We start from the raw sequence: 13,282 nt of genomic DNA on the forward strand, positions 1-13,282 counted from the left end.
CATCTCCTCGGAATCAGCAGTCAACATCCCCCTGGAAGCACACATCCAGGCAACCCAACAGCCAATTCCTGGACATTTTTAGGAGAAGTCTGCACATCCAGCTGCTTAGGGCAAGCGCATCTCGAGTTTGTCAAGCATGAAGTCTTCCAGTTAAGCTGTTAAACCTACCAAGCCTGTGGTCACTCTGAGGACCGTGATTAGGATTCAAGACTGGTTGCTGTGGAGAGAATACCACAGCTCTCCTGATTATTCCAGTCTCTTTGGCTGCGAGCTCAAAACAACCACGCAGTGGTTTACACTGCAAAGCCTACTACCACAACCAAGGACTCTTCATTTCAAGAGATTTCTGAAGCAAAAGCAAAAAATCTGTGGCTTTTGCCCTACAATGCCTTTGGGCAATTCCTACACACAAAACTAAAAACACACCTAAAAAACATTGCAACATTCCCGGGTTCCAGTCACCCCTGTGCACCAAACACAGTGATACAGACTGGGCTCACAGCATCACCACAAGCCTCATGCCTGGGCTTGCAGGATTGAGCATTTATTTCAGTCTCGCTTTTCCAAGCCACCGACAGCACACAGCAGGATCTGCTGCTCCATAAACGATTCGCTGGAATGGTCCTTTCCTCTCCAAATGCTGCCTGCTACTTGAGAATTGAACAAGCTGCTCCTAGCCTATGAAATAAATTTAGAAAATCAGTGAGCAGAAAGGCTGCAGCACTGCTCACGTCCCTGTGATCAACAGCATCATGGATATTCACCCAGCTCAATAAGTGAAAGACTTCAAACCTCACGCAAGAAAACATCCCATTAAAAGAAACAACTTGAAAATAAGGAAAGAACAGCAACCTTGCACATAAATGCAAGCAGAACACTCCAATCTGCATTTAGACACACCCTTCTACTAGACAAATTTTTCACTAACTACCCAGAACACAAGTCAGCATGACCAATTTACTGCCAAAGGACACTTCTCCTGGATAGGGAACAGGGCCAAGTTATCAACTTCTGTGGAGTATCAATTTGAGAAAACACACCACGGCTTAGAGAAATACCCTGATCTGTGAAACTCCCTGATAAGAAACCAGCATAATTTTTAAACACACGAGCAGCCAGCAGAGGAAGTCACAACTGTAAGGTGTCCCTAACTGACACACTCAGGGAAATCCTCTTTAACGTGATCCCGAGTCCTTCCCTGATCTGCACAGCACTCCCCACAAGCAACACTACACTAGAATTTTCAAGACTATGGGAAGTTTTCTTATCTCTGTTTACAAACTCAAGGACAGACAAATCATATCAATTTGATTCTCATGTTACTTGGAAAACCTGCCAGAAGGGAGGAAGCTCCACGAGCAACAATCAAACACTGAGTAACTCCAGGGCAAGGACCAGGGAGTAAAGAACAACACATTCCTCACCACAGAGACTGAGCTCCTTTTTCACTCTGCAGTAACCAAACACGTGCCAAAGAGAGGGCAGGTGACAGGACTGGTTTCAAAATTATCTAATAGCCAGAGAAACATGAGTGCTGAATGGAGCAGAGTCCAGGGCAACACCCAAGCAAAATCACAGAGCTGTGCAAAGAATCCCAGAAGCGGGAATTGCTGAGCTCTCCATCCACCTGGGACCTGCTGGTCAGGACCTGCTTCTTTCACATGTGGTCTGAATGTCACCTTGAGCACATGGGGCAGGAAGGGCTGGTAAACTTATGAAACACAAAGTCTGAAATTCCTGCTTTCAGTAAAGCCTATTTTCAAGTTGAAACTGGGTTTTTTCTCTTTGGTAAAAACCAAGCATTTGGGAAGCCTATTGCCACTGCCAGAGAAGTCTGCACACACAAGGGGCTCAATTAACACCCAAGGTGAGAGTGCTGCACATGGCAGAAAATGGAATTAAAATTTAAAAAAAAAAAAAAAAAGAAAACCTCAAAAAAATCCTGCAGGTGCACACAAAGCCTCAGCATGGCAGAGGGAAAAAACTGCTTCATCATCAGCCATGGAAATTTTCCGAATCCCTGGTTATCTCGTCAGGCCAGAGCCGTGTGAGGAGGAGCACAGATGGGTACTGTGCCCTTTCTCCTGCCATAAGAGCAGCAGCTCCAGAACTGCAGCGTGAGCACAACCCTGGGGCTGTGCACGTCCTTTACTGCCACATATAAAATGAGACAGCAAAAAAAAAAATGACAAACCAAAGTATTCGAGTTGGAAACAGTCCTAGACTTTGCCTCCTTTCAGGGACTTTCCATACTGTGGCACTCCAGAGCGACTTGGTTCTGTGTCTTCTATACATTGGGAAGGAAACATTTATCTTAGAATTAGCCCAGGGCATTGTCTGAAACAGAGGAAAAGTTTACACACCCATTTTCAATAAACTCTACACCTATCAAAAGGGAATTACAGGCTACAACATCTATTTAAATAGGATTCCAGCCTCCTTAACTACTCTGAAGCACAAAGGCTTTATAGCTTTACTCACTAACAAAAATCCTTGATAATTTTTACAGGAAAAGGCAGAGCACACAGTGAAGAAAATCCTAACCAAAAAAAAAAGCCAAAAAAAACCAAAAGAGGGGGGAAAAGTGTATAAATTCTTGTAATTTTTTTTTTAATAAAGTCTTTACCTGGATTAAGCTGCCAGGCAACTTTATTAGCATTTCTGCCACACAACTGTCTGCTTCCCTACCACACCCTGCAAACGTCACAGGAAAACAAAGAAAACTCCCATTTTCATGTGGTAGTTGAAAGATGCAAATCCTTCTGGTTTGTGGAGGAGAGACAAGGAAAAGAAAATGCCAACCTTCAGCTCTGGCAAAAAGTACCTCAGAAGCAGCGGAACAACTTCCCAGTTACCCTGGAAACAGAGTTTACCCCTCAGCAGACAGGGAAAATTGCCTGCAATTACCACCCTGGAGCAAAGCACCAGTTTGGACAAAACATCAATTTCTGTTTGCTGCAGCTCCTTTAATGTGATCCCGGTAATTTATCATGAGCAATATTTGATCTTGAATGGAATTCTTTAACCAAACCCCAAAGAGCTTGAGCTCTATTACCAGACCCGCAGGTATAATCAAAGGTTACAATATCTCCTAATGGCACAGAAGAGCTCCACCATCTGCCAAGTGTGATTTCCCCTAATCCCATTCCCCACGCACAAATCAGAATCACCCGGATTACAGCACAGAAATAGAAGTCAAGTCAATACCTGAATCCACGGGATTAATCTCCCACCTCCAGACGGGAGAAAGGCAAGAACAGCAACAATGCTGCAGGCAGGCTCAGGAAGGAGAAGCTTTCCACCCGGCTCCGCGCAGCACCACACAGGAAATTCTGGGATTTCACTGATTAGCTTCACCCGTGCACAATCCCAGTGCTGCTCCCTCCCAAATCCGAGCGCAGAACTCCGTGCAAATTCAAGGAACTGATCTCCACGTGATCTTTTGGACCAGCTATTTCCACCCAAGAAGCAGCACTCCACGTCTCTCCGCGCGCACATAAACCGCTTGGATTTGGAGTTGGGAGGAAGAATTAACAAACGAGCTGCGTATCACCAGAACAACACAAATCTGCCCACCCAAGTGGTTCCAAAACAAAAATATATGCCCCTAGCAGGGGGGCTGGAACGAGATGAGCTTTAAGAGCCTTTCCAACCCAAACTATCCTGAGATTCTACGTACGCACGATGCCAACAAACAAAGCTATGTGCATCTTCAATTAAAAAGAAGCAGCATGATGACTTTAAACTGGCGCTTCAAAGTAATTTTAACGAGCAGATAATATATCTCCTGAAATCCAAGGCATTAAGGAGTCACATACCACTCTTGGGAATGCCTGAATCCCTCCTGCTCTGCCCAAGGAGCCATCGCCCGGCTGTAAACCAGGGCGAGAAAGGGGGAGCATCTTTATTTGTCCATTTAAGACCTCCAAGCACATTATCATCCCTAATCCAGCGAGGAACAGATAATTGCAGCCCTCGTGGATTACAAAATTACGCTCTAATCCTCAGAACCACCAGCAAACAACACCATCCACCAAAAACCAAACCTACAAGCCCTCCCCACCTCCAGCAGCCGAATTAGAACCACAGAGGGGTTTTTTTCGGAGGGGGGCTTTTCCCCTCCTCTCGACACACGAGGACACGAGCCCCTGGCTCTGACGCAGCGAGAAAGAAGCAGCGAGGAGGTCCGGCAGCAGGGCGAGGGGCCATGCGGGAGCGGCGAGCGCACCCCGCGGCACGGGACTCCCGTCCCCGGTTCCCCCGGAGCCGGCGGGGAGGGCGCAGCACCCCCGGGGAAGCGGGGAAGGGCTTCCCGTGCCGGCCCCAAGGGTGAGCGAGCACTGACCGCCTTTGTCCCACCGCCGCCTCGCCCCTCACCGTGGCCTCGCCGGCAGCACTCACCCAGCCAAACCACCGGCCGCTCCCTCCGCAAAACCGGGCGCCGGCTCCGCCGCACCGGGGAAGTTGCTTGAAGTGAAGTTGGGCGCGCAGCGGCCTTTCCCCCGAGGCGGCGGCGAGCGGCGGCCGGGCACGGCCGGAGGCGGGGCGGGCAGGGGGCCGTCCCTCGGCGCTTCCCCGGAGCGAGGGGCTGCGGGAAGGCGGCGGGAGGGCTGCGGGAGGCGGGAATGTCCCGCCCCGGTGCCGGTCCGGCCCCTTCGCCCCGGCGGCCGCGGGGCCCCGCGGGAAGCGCCGCTGTTGCCATGGTGACCGCGCGGCGCGGCCCGTGGGCGGGGCTTTCCCCGCGCAGCGCGGCCGCCATTGGCTCCGCCCCGCTCCACCTGCTCCTCCCGGGCCGAGGGTTCGAGTCCCGGCCCCGCCCGTCCCGCGGGACAGCGGCTGGGTGTGGGTAGCGTTGGAAAATGTGCGATGTGTCAAGGTTATCTGATTGCGTCCAGTTGTGGACAAGGACAAATAAAAAAGGGAGCTACTGGACAGGGTCCAGCAGAGGCCACAAGGACAATGCGGGATCTGGAGCATCTCTGTGATGAGGAGAGACTGTGGGAGCTGGGCCTGGTCAGTCTGGAGAAGGGAAGGCTGGAGGGAATCTCGTCAATCCATACAAACATCTCAAATCGTGTGCCAAGAGGATGGTGCCAGGCTCTGTTCAGCGGTGCCCGGTAACAAGGAGCACTAAACACAACGAGTTCCACCTCAATATGAGGAAGAAGCTCTTTCCATGGAGGGTGGCCGAGCACTGGGACAGCTGCCCAGGGAGGGAGTGTCCCTTTCTGGACACATTCCAAACCCACCTGGATGCAATCCTGTGCCACCTGCTCCAGGTGACCCTGCTTTGGTGGAGGGGTTGGGCTGGATCGTCTCCAGAGGGCCCTTCCCACCACAACTGCTCTGGGATTCCATGATTCTAATCAGTGGAACAGCAACAGCTGCATCCCTTAGTCAAGGACACCCTGAAACAAACAAGCTTTAAGGATCTGAATTAAGATGTTGATGTATGTTTGTGTAAATATTGGTAACTTTCAAAGCAGGTGTATTCTATAGCTGAACTGTGTTTGTTATGATAATAAAAATCACACACAGGTTAGTAAGATCCTGCCCAGGTGAAGACCCTTCCCCTGAGCATGTGGAGAAGCAACTTGCATGGAAATTACTGACAAATCCTAACAAAGGATCGTGCTTGGAAATTTACTTACTCTGACTTTCTGTGTATAAATAATAGCAGGAAGGTCCATTAGGGTGTGCTGGATTTGTGGAATACACTGAGCACCCAGCCTGCACAACCCTGAAATAAATAATCAATGTCTCTCTCGAGTGTGTCATTATTGGCTTGTTGCACACCAGGTAAAAAATCCAATTTTGTGGCCACCAGTGGCAGCCCCTTAGCCACCACCGTCCTTCTGTCACCCTCAGGGCAGCCAAGTCCAGGGAACATTGCCTCAGAGCAGAGAGAATAAGAAAGGGAACATTTCTCCTCAGACCAGGGAGTGTTCCTCCTCAGTCTCTTCTCCAGGAATGGCACCGGAGTCATGGGATCTGCTCACTGGCATCCTCTCCATGCCACAGCTGTCACAGTTCAAAAGCTCCAAATGCTGCTTTTTGTCATTACCAAAGGTGTGGTTCCCTGCCCAGGAGGCCAAAGTCGGCTCCCAGACGAGGCCATGACTCACGGCAGGAGGAAGGAGAGTGTGGATGATGGGCTGGCCATGGGCCAGGGTGATGCCACGGCACAAGGAAAATGCATCTCCATGTCCTCATCCCAGCTCTTGGCAGGACAAGGGAAGACCAGGCAGCACAGGAAAGTCCTGTGTCCCTGCCGCCCATGGGGAACTCACTCATCTGCCTTTAACCAGCCCAAATCTCCTTCTGTTCCAGGCACGGGGGTCTTGAGCCAGTGGAGCCACTGGATCTCTCCGTGGTCCATTCCAAGGGAGCCATCCAGAGTCACTGTAACTGCCTCCTAGCAGATGAATGGATGGGAGCAAGAGGAAAAGTTTCAGCAACAAAAACATCCAGCCCTGTAAGAGCAGCAGGAATATGGAGCTTGCCTCGCCTCCTCTGTTCCCACCCACATCCCATTTAAATTAAGATCGCTTTCCCACAGCTTCCCCCCTTGCTCCCAAATCAGGATAATATAGGTGTTTTCCCCACCTTAGCAACCCTTTTATCTTCACCACACAAAGGGATCCCAATTCCATGACTCATTTGCCTTTTCCCTTTTCCAGAAGCCAAGCCATAACCCATCCCCTCAGCCACCTTTCCCTGCCAGCACCCTCCCTGCAGCTCTGGTGTGGATGAGGGCGATTCACGGCTTGGATCAGTGCCTCTGCAAGGAGGGTGTTCCTGGCTCTTACACCTCTTTGAAGCAGTTCTTGTCCCACCCATGGCTGGGAACCCCTGCTCCAGCACACGGGGCTCTCAGCAAGTCATGGGGAACGAGGAAAGCGCCTGATCAGTTATTCAGGAGCCACTTAATGGCAGCTCCCTCCACAAAAACACCTTCACAGTGACAGAGCCGGAGAACTGGGCACGCCAGGAGGCTCCATAGCCCTGGGAGCTGCATTCAAATGGACACTTTAAGAGAGCAGAGCCGTGTTCCCAAGGAACACCGTGCAAGGAGGAGCCTCAGCCGGGTGCCTTTGTCAATGCCCGGGGAGATGAGACCTGGGAGCTTCAAAGTGGCCACAGAAACTCGGGCTGGTTCAAGCTGCAGCAAGCCCGGGGCAGGAGCTGCTCTGGCGGGATGGCAGCGCTGCAGGGCAGTGCCAGGCATGGAGCAGGCCTGGGACCCACCTGTGCGGGGTTACAGGGGCCAGATCCTCACCCTCTCCCAGCCCGTCTTGCCCCAGGGACACCCCAAACCTGTGGGAAAGGGAATGGCTGTAGTGTGGGGCCAGCACAGAGCGGGGAACTGTGGGACCAGCAGTGCTGCACTGGGGAGATGGGAACGTCCCAGCCACCACAGCCAGCCCTTGCACCCCTGCTCTGGCCTCCCACTGCCACCCCAGTGCCACCCCACTGCTGCTGCTCCCTTAGAATCATAGAGTTACTTGGGCTGGAAAAAGTCCTCTAAAACCATCGAGTCCAACCCCAGCACTGCCCAGGCCACTCATGTCCCCAGGCTCCATATTGACACATCCGTTAAATCCCTTCAGGGATGGAACTCCACCACTTCCCCTGGGCAGTCTGTTCCAATGCCTGACAATCCTTTCTATGAAGAAATTTCAGGCACAGCCTGAAGCCATTTCCTCTGGTTTTGTCCCTTGTTCTCTGGGAGCAGAGCCTGACCCTCACCTGGGTGCGCCCTCCTGTCAGGGAGTTGTGCAGAGCCAGAAGGTCCCCCCTGAGGCTCCTTTTCTCCAGGCTGAGCCCCTTTCCCAGCTCCCTCGGCCACTCCTGGTGCTCCAGACCCTTTCCCAGCTCTGCTCCCTTCCCTGAACACCCTCCAACACCGCAGTCCTGCAATGTGTCCTGCAGTGAGCAGAGGGCAAGGGCAGGACCTGGCATGTGGCACGGCCCTGGCTCCTGGAAAAGTTCTTCCCCTGTTCTCTGTCCCCACCTGAGCCCGTGTGTGAATCCTTCTCCCACTGCATTTATCGGCCCTCGGCAGAGCAGAGGTGACCCCAATAGGGGCAGAGTTAAATGCAGAGCCCTGGCCTCTCACCCCATGTATATGAATTAGGGCTGTAATTCCACCCTGTGGTGTGCATGGCAATAGTGAACAGACACTGCCAGACCCACCTCGCAGGTATCTGAGCTTTGACCCTCTGTTTTATGACTTCACTGGAGCCATCAGAGGGATGACAAGCAGCAATATACACTGAAGGAGTGCCTGCACTCAGAAAAGAATGACAGGTCCCTTTATCTATGAAGTTTCCATTCTTCAGACACAGTTTTCAAACAAAAGGTTCCACTCCTCAGATGAGTAATGCCACTGTTTCTCCTCTCCACCGTACAATTAACTTCCAGTCTGTGATCTCTTCAGAACTGAGCTAAGAATGGCATAAACCAGGGAATACCAGCGAATGTTCCGTGCACCAGCGGGGCTGCTCGGGTGATTTAGCTCCTCTCACACAGTCTGTCAGTGCCCTGCAGTGGAGAAATGGGTTAATTGCAAATGGCACATGGACACTGCCCGTGTCACACCTGCACACCTGAGGGCAGGGACAAACACCAGGGGGGGCCCAGGCAGACCCCCCCCAGCTCCTGCTCTGTCTCACTCCTGCTTGACTTCGGCGAGTGCGACAAAATCCCCTCCTTTGTTCCAGCCAGGAACAGTCTCCGTCTCTTCCTGCTGAGCCAGTTGCTCCTGTTATGTGAAGAGGTGGAGGTGTATGCAAAAACAGCCCGTCTGGGTCAGGGGAACACTGATCTTCCAGAATTCCCCTGCTGGCTTTCCCAGCCCCACGTGGTATTGAAATGCTCCGGCCCTCAGCAGGGAAGCACTTCAATGTCCTGCCTTGCAACCTTCCACCAGGTAACTGCTCCCACAAAAGCCAGAAGTATTGGTGACAGCTCAGGATGAGCCCCAGGAGGAAAGAGGCAGGAGCTCCCCACACACCTCAGGCACTGAGCACTGCAGGAAGGTGCTCCACTGCCCACTACATCTCATCTACGTAAAGGAGAGCAGGAAATCCTCCCACTCCCCATCACCACCACGGCAGCTGTCCTTAAAAGCTTCTTTCCCACCTCTTCTTGCTCATCCACCATGGAAATCAGTGCAGAGCTACACAGAGAGCAAGTGCCTGGCTCAGAGCACAGGGAGGGCACAGCCCTGGCACTGCCTTCCCCATGAAACCCCGCTGGCCGTGGAGCCCCGTTGCTGCCTCTCCCATCCTCAAGTTTGACTTGGGAACAGGGCTGGGAGAAGGAAGGCAGGAGGCAGAGTCCTGTTTTAAAGGGAATAGTCTGTTAAACACACAATCCAATGTTCGTGTGAAGGCTGAGCTCTGCCAGGCCTTGGAAAGGGCATCACCCCTCCTAGGGGGCATGGGACCTGTGGGATTACACTGTAGTGTCCACACAATATCTCTTCCTCCAGAAAGGAGAGGTTTTGGGAAGACAGAGACTGTCAAACCTCAGCTGCTGAAAGCAGCCATAGCCAAGAAATCCTTGACTAAAAAAACAAGGATAATTGAGTGTCAAATTTGTATGTATAATGCTCTCCAGTAGGAAGGAGTTGTTAGATTGCACCGTCACGGAGGTTTCAGTGCAACAGAGGGAAGAAGCAGTGGGTGTGGGATTGTTGCCAGTTACATAATCCCTGGTGGTTTTGCCTGCACTGGTTTGGGTGAGGACATGGCCCCATCCTGATCCCTGGTGCTATCAGCCAACAGCACATGGCCAGACTTGAGGGGCTGTGGGGAGAACAAAGGGATGCAGATTTCCTGGGAGTCTGCTTTTGTTTTCCCAAGCAGAGGAGTGACTCAGATTTCAGCGCACTCCTGTAACTCAGCCAACAACAACACGTCCTTAGTCACGGCAATAAAGCCGAGGATCTGTGTTCCATTTGCTGAACTAAAAAAAGCTCAAACCCATCCACCCAAGGGCCAGGTCAGTCACTAAACCAGAGACTGAACCCCGAGGTGTGCACAGTGACGGCAGCATCTTCCTCCCCAACAACCTCTCTGAACTCCTGGAAACTACTCAGAAAATCCACGGAACCAGCACAGACAATCTTGGTGCTGCGCTATCACAGAGCCCTCTGATAACTCCTAAGCACTCACGTGTCATTCCAACACGGCTGCCAAAGCCCTGCAGAAATGCTTTCACTTCCCGAGAAATGCTCCAGGAAAAAGCACCATACTTCCTTATGCTTAAGGACTGGCTTAACACATCCCTGTGCTGTTGTCTCCTGGGTCTGAGCTGGTTTTTCATGGCTGTGAGGTACATCCACGGCTCATTGGAAATGCCAGAGCATGGATTGCTCCACCTCAGTCAAAGCAAGCAAACGGAGAACTTGAACTGACAAAGGGGAGGTTTAGTTTGGAGTTTAGAAAGAAATCCTTCCTTGTGAGGGTGTTGAGGCCCTGGCACAGGTTGCCCAGAGAAGCTGTAGCAGCCCCTGGATCCCTGGAAGTGTCCAAGGACAAGTTGGCTGGGGCTTGGAGCAACCTGGGCTAGTGGAAAGTGTCCCTGTGAACGAGATGGGCTTTAAGGTCCCTTCCATCCCAAACCACTCTGTGTTGCCCTGAGACTCCCAACCCCAGCAAAATCCCTGTTGTACAGTCCTCCAGCCCCCAGTACTGCTGGGCTGGGACCCAAGGCTGTCATCCCTTTACCCTGCATCAGTCAGGTGATGGTACCTGTACAAATTGTGCCTCTCTCCAGGGATTGCTACAGCTGTGGATCAGCCTTTGAATTTTCAGCTTCGTTTTCCTTTGGAAAAGGCCTCTCTGAAACAGGTGTTGGAGCAGCAGAGGGAGCACAGGGTGTTTCCAGGACAGGGCCCACCTGGGCAGATGTTTGTGCCAGGACTTAGCATGTCCATTCATGCATGTTAACAAGGGCTATAAATACTCCAGGTCCTTCCTGGCTCTGATGCCACGTGCCCGAGGCTGGCAGGAGGGTGTGTGAGGACGAGCACTCACAGCTGGGCTCACCAGCACAGCCCCCAGTGCCCCCATCACACCCAGCCCTGTGCCACAGCCAAACTGGTTCATCTGCCACAGCCACCCAAAGGATTGGGCTCGTGGAGCAGAGGATGAAAACAGGGCATGGAAAGTCCTGGGGCTGCCACCACTCCTCAGAGGAGCTCCCATAATCCAACCCCAGGTGATGGTGAGCATCTCCTGAGGAGCCTTTGTTGGCCAGGGCTTGAATGGTTTCTCTTCCTGCACAGGACAGAGCTGCCACCCCTCCAGAGCTGCTCCACCAGCTGCTGTCTCCTGCACTGCACGGAGGTGGCAACTGACGGAAATTTCCATGCACTTCAAAGCACAACCTCAGGATAGCTGCTTTTGTGAGAAACTATCCCAAGTTAAAAATTAATGAAATTCACTTTTAAGATCATTTACTTTCCTCCATCCAAACAGCAGGATTTTTGCCAGGCTCTCCGCACCAGAACACAGAGCATTCCTGCTTTGGCACCTTGGGAATGTGGCCTCTGGTGGTTGGGTTGCCAATTAATATCAGGTAATTAACACATTTGCAAGGGCTGCTTGAATCCCACCCTGACATTTTGCAAACTCTGCGTGTTTGGGGAGTGTCTTCATCAGCTTTTGAAGTTCTGGGCTGTGAGCTCCCTGCAAACCTCAGCCTGCACTGGAAGCTGGGGCTGGGCCATTAGAGCAAACATGCCTCAAGAAGCAAACATATTAAGGATTAATTAAATACCAGGATTTATTTAATTAAGCCTCTTCTCATAAGTAGGTAGAGGCAGGAATCTGGAGCAAGCATCCAGCCTTCCTTGCATTCCCATTTTCAGAAATGCAGTTAAATTCTGTGCTGCTTCAAACACAACACTGGGGTGATGCAGACCCCCCCAAGAGCAGTGCAGGAACTGACACCGCAGAAAGGAGGTTGGGGGCACCCTTTCCCTATTCCCACACATGGCATCCCCCCGTGGAACGGCTGGGAGACCCACAGGCACACAAGGATTTGTGGAGTCCAGAGGGGTGACAAGTGCCAGCCCTGAGCAGGGGCAGGGACCACAGGCAGCTTGTCCTCCTCACGTTTTTGACAAAAAACTTGCCCCTCCTTCTCCCTTCAAGAAAGGCACCGCAGCCCATCCCGTCACTGGCAGTTTAAAGGTCTGGAGACTGATCCAGGAAATACGGAGGCGAGAGAACGAGATCAAGTCCAAGGTCATTTTGAGCAGCGTTGCAGAATGCACTCCCTCACCTCCTGCACAGCTCACCTGGCAGCACAGGACCACACACAGGTATCAACCATCACCACAAGTCCCACCTCTGGGCTGCCACCACGCCAGGGCTCTGTGTCACCTCCCCATCTGCTCTGACTGGGGCAGTTCACTCCAAGCAGCACCAAGGACCAGGCCCAGCCCTTCCCCAGTGCTTTCCCTCCTCTTCAACTGCTCTGCTTCACCATCACTTTAAATTCTCCACTTTACAGGGGGGGTACAGCAAGAGAAAGGACAGAGGTGACAGTGCCAACAGAGCCAAGGAGGTGACACTGCCACACATCTGCCCAGAGGGACAGGGTCAGTAAAGCTGGATTGAGCAGGCAAAGGGATGGGGATGGGGGAAATCGAGGACCGTGAGGGCAAGGGGGTTGCAAAAAGGAGCCCAGGTGACAACAGGGTCCCCAGCACAGGGGACACTCACCATGAGCAACAGGGAACTCGGGAATCTGCGAGCAGTGTGGAAATACTGAGCATTTTGGGCACTCCCTGCTCAGGGTATCCCCGCTCGCTGCCTCCCCAGGGACCGCGCAGGAAAGAACCACCAGGATCTGATTGATTTGAAAATACATTAACCATAGAGAATAGAGCTTTAATTTTTTTTTTTCAACAACAATAAGAGAACAGTTTACATTTAAAAAAAAAAAAAACAAAACCAAAAGCATGAATAAAATAATATAAAACAGATTATTAGACCACAGTGTGGAATTCAGATAATCGAAGAACATTAGCAGCACTTCTACAAATAGATTAAAAGCTGTTAAGTGCTCGTTAAGCTCGAGCAACTCCCGGAGACCAAAATGGCATCCAACAGAGAAAAGCAGCAATTCTGTGTAGGGCAACAGAAAAGTCTAATGCCAGGACACCAGACACATTCAAATCCCTGTGCTGAGGGGTAATTCCCTGTCCCACAGAGCCCCCACGATGGCTGTCACACACCCTGTCGCCTTGCCCAGCTCTCCAGAA

General features: G+C 51.9%; 1 protein-coding gene across 2 annotated transcripts in view; it reads right to left on the reverse strand.

Moving 5' to 3' along the window:
* The window catches only part of KIAA1671 (KIAA1671 ortholog), a 64,880-nt gene extending 60,278 nt beyond the window's left edge, over nucleotides 1-4,602 (reverse strand). For both annotated transcript variants that reach the window (XM_066200044.1, XM_066200045.1), the window contains exon 1: nucleotides 4,402-4,602. The gene's annotated coding sequence lies outside the window, so the exon portion shown is untranslated. The remainder of the gene's footprint in view (nucleotides 1-4,401) is intronic.
* Between the last annotated feature and the right edge of the window lie 8,680 nt (nucleotides 4,603-13,282).

This window comes from Chamaea fasciata, unplaced genomic scaffold, assembly GCF_029207755.1.
Source record: "Chamaea fasciata isolate MVZ Bird 193981 ecotype frontalis unplaced genomic scaffold, bChaFas1.0.hap1 SCAF_18, whole genome shotgun sequence".
In the NCBI taxonomy this organism is placed as follows: Eukaryota; Metazoa; Chordata; class Aves; order Passeriformes; family Sylviidae; genus Chamaea; species Chamaea fasciata.